At 43.1% G+C, this 10,920-nt stretch overlaps 1 protein-coding gene across 2 annotated transcripts in view; it reads right to left on the reverse strand.

The window, feature by feature from the left end:
- LOC144685960 (talin-1) overlaps positions 1-7,646 on the reverse strand; it is a 255,104-nt gene extending 247,458 nt beyond the window's left edge. For both annotated transcript variants that reach the window (XM_078551056.1, XM_078551029.1), the window contains exon 1: positions 7,480-7,646. The gene's annotated coding sequence lies outside the window, so the exon portion shown is untranslated. The remainder of the gene's footprint in view (positions 1-7,479) is intronic.
- Positions 7,647-10,920: the final 3,274 nt, after the last annotated feature.

The following is a 10,920-nucleotide window of genomic DNA, read 5'->3' on the forward strand; positions in this document are numbered from 1 at the left end:
TTCCTTCACTGTCGCTTGGTCAAAATCCCAAACTCCCTTCCTAACGGCACTGTGGGTGTACCTACACCATGGGCACTGCAATGGTTCAACAAGGCAGCTCACTACCACTTTCTCAAAGGCAAGTAGGGATGGGCAATAAATGCTGGCCACTCTCCCCATTGTATACCACTGTGCTGCCACCTCTGCCGGTGGGACATAACATACCCAGGAATGGTGGTGGTGGTGTCTGGGACATCATCTATCAGATATGATTCCGTGAGGATGACTATGTCAGGCTGTTGCTTGACTAGTCTATGAGACAGCGCTCCCAATTTTAGCTCTAGCCCCCAGATGTTAGTAAGGAGTGCTTTGCAGGGTCGACAGGCTTGAGTTTGCCTTTGTTGTTTCCAATGCCATCTGGTTTCATTCCTTTTTTGAGACTTTGTAGCAGTTTGATACTGAGTGGCTTGCTAGGGCATTTAACCACACTGCCTTAGTTGGAGTCACATGTAGGCCAGACAAGAACAAAGAACAAAGAAAAGTACAGCACTTTGGCCCTCCAAGCCTGCGCCGATCATATTGCCCGTCAACTAAAACATTTTGCACTTCCGGGGTCCGTATCCCTCTATTCCCATCCTATTCATGTATTTGTCAAGCTGCCTCTTAAACACCACTATCGTACCTGCTTCCACCACCTCCTCCGGCAGAGAATTCCAGACACTAACCAGGTAAGACCAGGTAAGGCCAGATTTCCCTTCCTGAAGGACATTAATGAACCATCTGCCGTGGTGGGATTCGAACCCGGGTCCCCAGAGTATTACTCTGGGTCACTGAATTACTGGTCCAGTGACAATACCACTACACCATCGCCTCCCTCTGCCATGGACAAAGCTTCAGGTGTCATTGCTGTACTGCCTGAACTCAAGAAGCACGAGAAACTGGCACTAATACAGCATCGGCACAAACTTCTGTCTCTGCTGGAGGGAGGGGGCAGTGCCCTAGGATATGCATGATGCAAAGATTATGTCTCTGTACAAGGGGTACCGTAGCAATGGCAACAAAATCGAGGCACCTCCTTGCTGAGCACTGCAGGAAAAGAATTTGCCCGTGTTGCCCTTGTCAGACTGATCTCGGCTGAACGCATCCATCCCAACTCCCAGTGCAACTTCAGAACTGGAAGGTCTACAACAGGCATGATCCTCAGTCCGGCAGCTGTAAGAGAAATGCCATAAACAAAGAAGACCACTACATATTGCCTTCATCGGTATCACCAAAGCATTCAACCATGTGAGCAGAGGCAGCCTGTTTAAGCTACTGGAGGAAATCGGCTGCTAACTGAAGCTGCTCAGTGTGATCTCTTTCTATGCCAAATGATGGGTAAAGTTAGCTATGATGGGGCAACATCAGAGCCCTTTGAGATCTGCAGCTGGGTCAAACGGTTGTGTTTGTTGTATTATTCACTGACGGAAAGCTGTTCAGCTTTGCTCACCGGAGATCGAAGACAAAGGTATACAAAGTCCTCAGAGAGTTGCTCTACACTGAGGCACTAACATTCCATACCAAGGAACATCAGGAGCAGCAAATGGCCTGGCTCTCTCACACCTGTCAAGAGTTTGGTTTGACCAGCAGCATCAGGAAAACAGATGTCATGGTCCAGGATGTTGCCATAACGTCATCTATCAGCATCTATCCTCAGCATCTCTTGGCAGGACAAGGTCACCAACTCAGAAGTCCTGTAGTATGCTAATTCCATCAGCATACACTCATTGCTAAGCCAATCATGTCCATGCTGGCTCAGCCACATTCAATGGGTATACAGCCATCATCCGCCCAAAGATTTTCTGTACAGTGAACTGGCCACTGGGTCATGACCTCCTGTACAAAGACACCTGCAAGCGAGATATGAAGATGGCGGACATTGACACTGACAACTGGGAGAGAGTCACAGACAGCCATGACCTCTGGAGGCTGACTGTTTGCAAGGGCATTGGAAGAGGTGAGCAGAAGTATAAAGCTCAGCTGGCTGAATGAGGGGCCAGAGAAAACAGAAGCCAGTGAATCATGCACCTTCGCAGCCCACTGTCTTCCTCTGCAGCAAATGCAAGAGAGATTGCCATGCCAGAGTGAGCTCCTGCGCCACATCAGGCAGTGCTTTTCCTTTCAAAGTGCATTTCCTCGCACTTAAATTGCTTAACACAGAGTTGCACGACAATGCAAACCAATGAGATAGAAGGCGCCACCCTTTAATGCCCTTTCTATAATGAAATACCCAAAAATATACCTAGTAATTTAGTTTAATTGTGGTCTAACCAATGTCTTGTACAAATTAATCCTTATACTCTATGCCAACATATATAAAACCCAAGATGTTGGGATCTTTATGGCATTATCTATCAGTACTTGCACTCAGGGAACTGCTAGGTCCCTCTGTTCATCTTTCTAATTTTATATTGTGCATATAATCCTAACTCTTATTTTTCCTTTCAAAGTATATTACCTTACACTTAAATTGCACCTGCCACCTGTCTGTCCATTCCAACAACCTGTCCAAGTCTTCCTGAAGCCTTTGCCGCCAAACCTATTTTTGAATCATTGGCTAATTTGGAATTGGGGAGAATGGAGAAATAAATTCAAGATTGGCTCAAAAAAATTCAAGTTAGGGGTGTGTTGTCAGAGCAGTTAGAAGCAGGTAGTGGAGTCTCTCAGGGTTTGCTTTTGGATATTCTGATAAGAGGAAGAATGGGCTAAAAAGTAGCATATGGATTTGAATAACAGCAACTGTATGGTGATGCATTATAGTATAAAAACACTACAGTATTTGTACTCTGACTGGTAGTAGGTTCAATGCTATGAAAGAGCAGACTAACCTGGGGCCCATGGGGTGGTAAGTGGGAAACCGGCTCATAGAACATTCAAAGCAACACCTCAGATTGATGTAGCATTTAAGAAAATCAAAATAAAGCTATAAAAGGCAGAGGCAATGACAGTGCTGTATAAACCCTGAAGTCCTCCGATTAGTTTGCATTATAGGGATAGCGTCTTTAGAGGGGGCAACACCACAGATTCACAAGGAAATGTAATTGTGAAAAAATTTCAAAATTTCAGTGTTTTTATATTTGAACACAATAATGATGTTTTTCAAATTATGTATGGATGGGACAGGGTAGATAGAAACAGATTGTTCTAGTAATTGAGAGATCAAGAACAAGAGGCCACAGGTACAAGATTTGGAATAGAAGGCTGAAGAAACTTCTTAATACAGGGTTAAGGCTGCTAAATTGCCTTTCAGGCTTAGTGGTTAAGGCAGAAACAATGTCAACATTCAAGATTAGGTTGAATACTTTAATGACAGAAACAAGGTTGAACAGATGTGAGCAGGGTGGGTAAATGCAATTAAAGCTATTTGCTCACAAGGAGGATAAACATTAGAACAGAAGGTTGATTGAACCAAATGGCCCATTTCTCTAATGTAAGTTTTATATTTCTATATATGTTCTCTTTTATTTTAATTCTTTCACTGGATGTATACAGCACGTTTCTATGCCAACATTTATTGCCCATCCCCAATTGTCTTCAAGGTGTGATGGTGAGCTGCCTTCTTGAACTGCTGCAGTCCATGTGGTGTAGGTACACCCACAGTGCTGTTAGGAAGAGTGTTCCAGGATTTTGGCCCAGTGACAGTGAAGGAACAGTGATATATTTCCAAGTCAGGAAGGTAGGTGACTTGGAGGGGCACTTGTAGGTGGTGGTGTTCCCACCTATGTGCTGCCCTTGTCCTTCTAGATGGTAGTGGTCATGGGTTTGGAAGGTGCTGTCAAAGGAGCCTTGGTGAATTCCTGCACTGCATCTTGTAAATGTTACACACTGCTGCCACTGTGCGTCAGTGGTGAAGGGAATGAATGTTTGTGGATGTGGTGCCAATCAAGTGGGCCGCTTTGTCCTGGATGGTGTCAAACTTCTTCAGTGTTGTGGGAACTGCACTCATCCAGGCAAGTGGGAAGTATTCCATCACACTCCTGACTTGTGCCTTGTAGATGGTGGACAGGCTTTGGGAAGTCAAGGGGTGGGTTACTCGTCGCACTATTCCTAGCCTCTGACCTGATCTTGTAGTCACAGTATTTATATGGCTAGCCCTGTTCAGTTTCTGGTCAATGGTAACCCCTAGGATGTTGATAGTGGGAGATTCAGTGATGGTAATTCCGTTGAACGTCAAGGCATTAAGGTTGGATTCTCGCTTGTTGGAGATGATCATTGCCTGGCACTTGTGTGATACGAATGTTACTTGCCACTTGTCAGCTCAAGCCTGGGTATTGTCCAGGTCTTGCTGCATTTGGACATGGACTGCTTCAGTATCTGAGGAGTCACGAATGGTGCTGAACATTGTGCAATCATCTACTGCATTACCGTTATCATATCAGTTAATTCTATTAAATTTGTCAAACAGAATTCCATTCCATCTGCTCTCGATAGGCCATTGCATTTCTAAAGTCTTAATTTTATTTTTCCAAATACCACATCATCACTGCCTTGAAGATCTTTCTTCGACAAAGTCATTCAAAAAGTTGTGAAGAAAGACCACAACAATGACCAAACATCAGCCTGTAGATCAGATCTGGCCCCCAAGTACTGAATGCAGTTTTTTATCATTATAGAAGCTTAGGTAACCCTTGTGAATTTGTATTATTTCTTAGCTTGGTCCATTTCAATTTTGATGGCCTGAGGGTTTGAAAAGGAATGTTCAGCTTGACTCCGTCATTAGTGGATAGTTCCTCAAATCAGAGCACCAAGATTTCAGTATCAGCAACCGGAGATGTAACCAAATTAATGGGTGTAGAGATTTGAACTTTACATGTAGCCCCACCACCCCAAGCTCCACGTTACACACCTATGGAGCCAACGAAAACAAGAATGGGTACCCCTGTAGTGGGTGCAAAGGTATCGCTGTACCAACTCTTTGAAGAAACAAATATTCTTGATCAATTTTAGAGCAAGGTCTAGGAAATTTCTGGCAATTCAGGCAATCAAGCAAGCTCCGAGACCACGGTTATCCACAATGCATTATTAATGCACAAGCAATCCTTTGCCACATTTTCTTTGGAAATAATAGGAGCAAAAGTTACAATTCACCCACTGCACCAGCCCCAACATTATCCCACTTACATGACACCAAGTCCTGTTTGCCTAAAATGCATTTGTCACCCATTTAAAATTTGTAACAGCCTTCTCTTCAACTACCTGCTAGGTACGTAACAATACATATATCTTTAGTGTGTAGTCAACTTTCTCATTTAAGGGCAAATCAGTGTCCTGATTTCCAGAAGCTTTTGAGTCCACTTCATATATGCCTTTGAAGATATTGAATGCTTCAAATAAAAGCAAAATAAAATAAAAAGCCCCTTACTCTGCCCTACTAACTTAGACACCCATTCTTCTTTGTACTCCCTCTATGATTCCCCCACCCAATGATGTACCATTGACTATATGCATTTAAAACAATGTTGACCATAACTTGCTGACATTTGGATAAGCTGACTTGCTCATCGGCAACTCTAATACAATTTTCCAAGTTTTGCCAAGCTGCCAGTACTTAACGGGATCAAACTTGAGACGTCGATCTTCATTTCAAGTCACCTGCAGCTGCAATCCATAATAACACTTGTGAGTTGGGTGGGAAAGGATGGAAAACGTATCGCCACAAACATAAATATTCAGAATCACAATACAGCTCAGGAAAGAAGACAATGTAAATTAACTAATTTGCATTCACTACTAAATATGTAACAGACTATTGTGGACATGTTACATTCCTTCAACAAAGGCTGTAGAAAAATGTGCAAAATTAAAATTTCATTCCAACAGCCTATGCCAGATTCAAATCCAAATCTAAAATGTCAAATGAGTTTTCTATCCAGTGCCACCCAACTTCTCACTCAAGTATGTCACTTTCAAAGTAATCCATTCCCACAATTGCAGCATTGATTAACTTCTGTAGATTAATTATTCAAACTGTATGCAAATCAAATCTTGCCATACTATATATGTAAAAATAAACAGACTGTTAATACCTCTCATGACAATACCCTGACTAATGCCCATAGTTCACCTTAGAGTAGAGAAGTACATTTTATCAATACAGAAGCTTACATGGTCACACTTCTACTATCATTGACCTTCCACATCAAGCTTCCCAACATTCATTTTACAAGAGAAATTTTAAGCAGGACACATAAACCAGAGGAAATGCCGCCATGGGTCACTAACATAAAATTGGCTGAAGGGGAATTTTGCCATGAGTTGGAAATGTTTTCAGCTGCCCAACTTTTTAGCCAGGGGCTGTTACGTGATACAAAATTAAACATTCATTATAGGAAGACTTGCAGAAGAATAAGTGTGTTCACTATGCTCCTTTTCACACCAGAAAAATCCTTTCCTTTTTAGTCATCTTGGTATATTGCCCATACAAAAACATTTAAGTAAAGGTCACAGAAACCTATATAAGGAAAATGTAGCAAAAGGGAAGTTTTTCCAAAACAATTACTCATTATATAGAATATAAAAGTGATTCTGTTTTTCCTCCATCAACAATAACATGAAACTAGGTTGGCAACTATTTATTTAAAACATATGATAGTTGACATTTGCAGAGACGCATTATAAAAACAGAAAGGTTTAAGTCGTGGTTAATGCCAATGTCAAAAAGTCTTGAGCCCTAGAAATACACGTCAGAAAAACATGAAATAGATGCTGGTCTGGAGAACAGCAGCCTTAGATTGTTACCTTTTTTAAACAAAATAATATAGTTTAAATCTTTGGAAGAAAGAAAGCAGCAGAGGCTCTCTGCAACGTCTCCTTGCAGTTACAAAATCCCCAGCACGCCCTTTTCAATTCAATCCATTTTGCAAAATTATTTTTTCAAAAAAACTCACCCCGCAGGCTACAAAGAACAGGAAGAGATACATGTCATCAAATCTGATAACTGGCACTAACCACCCACAGGCCCCAACAAGAATCACATCACATACAATTGTTACACTTTATACATTTTTTTAAAAGATCAAATAAATTGTATCCGAAAAAGGGAAAAACTTTTGAACGGGATGTCTTTTTTTTTCAGTCTTTTCCTTTCACAGGAACCAATCGCTTCAGTGGACCCACTCGAGAGGTTTCCGGGTGTGACGGCTTGTGAAGTTTAACCAGAGCCGAAGAGTTGATGACAGCTAAGTAAAGGCTGGAGGAGGGGAGACGGTGCGGGGGCGAGAGCTCCGGCCGCCCCGACCTCCCTCAACCCCGGCGTGGGCACGGGGAGCGCTGCAAAAGCCTACCGAGTGCAGCCGCTAAAAGTCGGCACATCCCACACCCAGCGCACCTTATGAACCGCAGGCACTTTGCGCTCCTCTCTCCGCTCAAAACTCCCTCCTCGTCCCCACTCCTTCGCCGCTCGCTAGTTCCACTGGAATGCTCCAGCTGCTGCATTTTAGACAAAGTGCGCGGCTGACTCACCCCCTCTCCCTCTCTGTCTGTCTGTCTGTCTGTCCCAAGGCTGCTCCAAGTTTCTCCGCCAGTTTTTCCTCACTCTCAGTCGCGGCTCATGTTGCTGCCCAAAAGCTGAAAGGAGAAAGGAAACCGAGCGACGAGACCGCGCAGGTTCCACCCACCCGCCTGACGTCACTCCGCGGGCGGAGCCAGGATCAATTTTGACGTTGGAGTAGACCTTCAATCCTCCTGATTTGTGAATGAGATTCCCCCCCACTCCAACGCCGCCACTACACTGACTGAGAGGGAGCGCAGTTTGTTACCTAGTAAATTATTCCGTGCATTGTTTTTGAGTACTGTTTCCATGTCAAGTTGAGGTGCTCACCTTGCAAGATTGTAACCTGAACTGCAAATCCTGGCTCGATTTGCATCGCAATGATAACTTTTGCAATGCAGTGATAAACTGACACAAGCTGCATTGCTGAAATATGTTGGCCTGCAAAATAAACGTTTGCGGAATCCTGTGACAGATCCTTTTAATTCAAATTGCTGCTAAATGGGTGATGCCAAAACTAAGACCATTGCACTTTTTTCCCCTTGTGAACTTTAAAGATTTAGTAATTAGAGTAAACATTTTACACGCTGTCAAATATAATTTACATTATATATTGTAATTAAGAATATAATGTACCTTATTGGGATAATGATGCCACATAGTTATTCTGATATTTCTCAACTCTCATCATTCGCTTCATCTGTCACAACTCTCTTGCTTCATTTTACAAGGGAAAGACAGTTTCTCAACTCCTTTCCGACCATCTAGTGTGTGCAATCAGCTCTCCCACCAGTAGCCACTGACAGAGTTACTGTAATCTCCCAGTACAGAATCCGGACCCAACCCGCCCATTTCCAGTTTTAACAGAGGTAGTTTGGAGGATGGGTAGCTGACCTGCTCTCCAGAGGTGAGTCTGAATTGAAATATTGTAACGTGGCTGCCTGCCTCAGTCATGTTTTGCCTACATTTTAAATTTTTCTTTGGCCAACAGGATTTCTACTGACCTTGGGAAAGCCGATAGCTGAAGGAAGATGAGAATGACCAGATGGAACAGCGCCTTTCCAGCACAGCTTGTGGTCCAAGAGAAGCAGGAGTACTTCCCCTGGCCCACCAAAACGCCTGTGATTGGAACCTATGATCGGCTGACCCCTCCCCCACAACAATTGGACCCGCCCCCTCTCCCATCTGATCCCCTCTTGGTACCCGTTCCCATCTGGGGTGTGTCCTTTTCATCTCCCCTGATATGTTTAAGGAACCAAGTGACTTATTAGGAGGTGTCAGCTGTGGCTCAGTTCATAGCACCCTCGCCTTTGAATCAGAGGGTTGTGGGTTCATGTCCCACTCCTGGAAAACCAAGAACTGATTGTACTCAAAAGAAGTTGCAATCTGTGACTGTTGGTAACTCGAAAGAGTTTTCCCTCACAGTGCCACCTTCTATCCCAGTGCTTGGCGTTCTCTGAACGGACATGATCCTAGATCAACATCAGCTCCCGCCTGGATGGTAAATCCACGGCGGCAGCTTAGAGCTGACCTAAACACAGCCGGACAGCCTCGCAATCACGGAACCTTTTATTTAAAAATCAGCTTTTGCTGTTAGATTCCGTGGGATTTGTGATAAGCCCCTACTCCCAGGTTCCCAGCCTTTAAAATCTACATCCCTGCAACTTCCCCCACTCTCTTCCTGCTTTGCTGTTATCGTCTGGACCATAATTACAAATAAACAAAATGTATCCCCGTAAGAAATCAAACAGTTTCTCAGATAGCTAAAGTTTGTAAGCACACAACTTAAAGATCCACATTACAATGCCTAACACACTGATTCAGCTGGAGTACTGTGCGAGTTCTGGGAATTACACATTAGAAAGGATGTGAAAGTACGAGAGAGTGTAGAAAAGACTCACCAGAATGGTTCCAGGGATGAGGAACTTCAGTTAAATAGATAGATTGGAGAAGCTGGGGCTATTCTCTTCGGAGAATAGAAAATTAAGAGGAAATTTGATAGAGATATTCAAAATCATGAGGGGCCTGGACAGAGTTAATAGGGAGAAGCTGTTCCCATTGGCAGAAGGATTGGAAGACACTGATTTAAGGTGAATGGTACAACAGAGACATGAGGAAAAACTAATTTATGCAGCATGGGTAGGATCTGGAATGCACAGCCTGAAAGTGTGGGGGAGGCAGATTCAGTTGAGGCTTTCAAAAAGGAGTTGGATAATCATCTGAAATTTTTTTTAAATGTGGGGCTATGGGGAAAAGGTAGGTGAGTGCAACTAGATGAGGTGTTCTTCCAGAAAGCCAGCATGACCATGATGGGTCAAATGGCCATTCTATGGTTCTATGTAAGGTTCTTGTGTTCATGAAGAAACAAACCAAAAGTGAATCAGGCTCTAAGAAGTCATAATTCTGAAAGGCAAATATAATCTAGGCTGGTTTTATTTTCAATGAACTGCATCACTGTATTTGTGAAACTTTCTATGTAAAACCAATTAATACCCCAAATTTTGCTTTCCCAAAAGGATTTCCAAAAGGATTTAATGTATAAAAGAGGCATAGTGATATCGTATTTATTCTGTGTAACACCATTCAATCCTACCATCCAACCAAACCGATTGTTTGATACTGAGAACTTTGAATACCAGTGAAAAAAGGGCTGCTCTTTCTTGTAAGATAATAGCAACCTTTAATAATAACAGGATTTTTGGTGTTTTCACATCATGTCATGTTTGGGCATAGTAGCATAGAAATTATATTGCTGGACTCTAATAATCCAGAGATATGAATTTAAATCCCACCATGGCAGTTGAACATTTTTAATTAAATCTGGAATAAAAACTAACCTCAGTAATGGTGACCATGAAATTACCAGATTGCGGTAAAAACCCAGCTCATGCATTAATATCCTTTAGTGAAGGAAACCTGATGCCCTAATCTGTCAGGTCTATATGTGAGTCCAGACCCACAGCAATTGCCTTCTGGCCTCATGAGCCATTCATTTGTATCAAAACCAGTAAGAATGACTGCAGCTATTCAAGAAAATGGCTCATCATCACCCTCCCTAGAGCAATTAGGGATGTGTAATAAATGTTGGCCTTGCCAGCAATGCTGCATCTTGTGAATAAAGAAATAAATAACAGACTGGTGACTCTTCCAGCCACTGTCCCCACCCCACCATCACCACCACGCCCCCCAACCCCTCAGATTCTTGCTCTTGTAATGGCAAGAACCAGATTTCACTCATACCTAGAGTGGTGGTGTAGCCTGCTAAAGAGTCCTCCCAGAATCGAGGAGCCGAAAGTGAGATTCACCTTTGCTCCAAGAGGCTCACAATGTCACAGCACTGTCAAGTGCCACTGGCATCACTGGCCCACAAGCATCACCATGGCACAGCACTAGGAGAGTTGAAGAACATGACA

The sequence above is a fragment of the Cetorhinus maximus genome, chromosome 1 (genome assembly GCF_964194155.1).
Source record: "Cetorhinus maximus chromosome 1, sCetMax3.hap1.1, whole genome shotgun sequence".
Taxonomy (NCBI): Eukaryota; Metazoa; Chordata; class Chondrichthyes; order Lamniformes; family Cetorhinidae; genus Cetorhinus; species Cetorhinus maximus.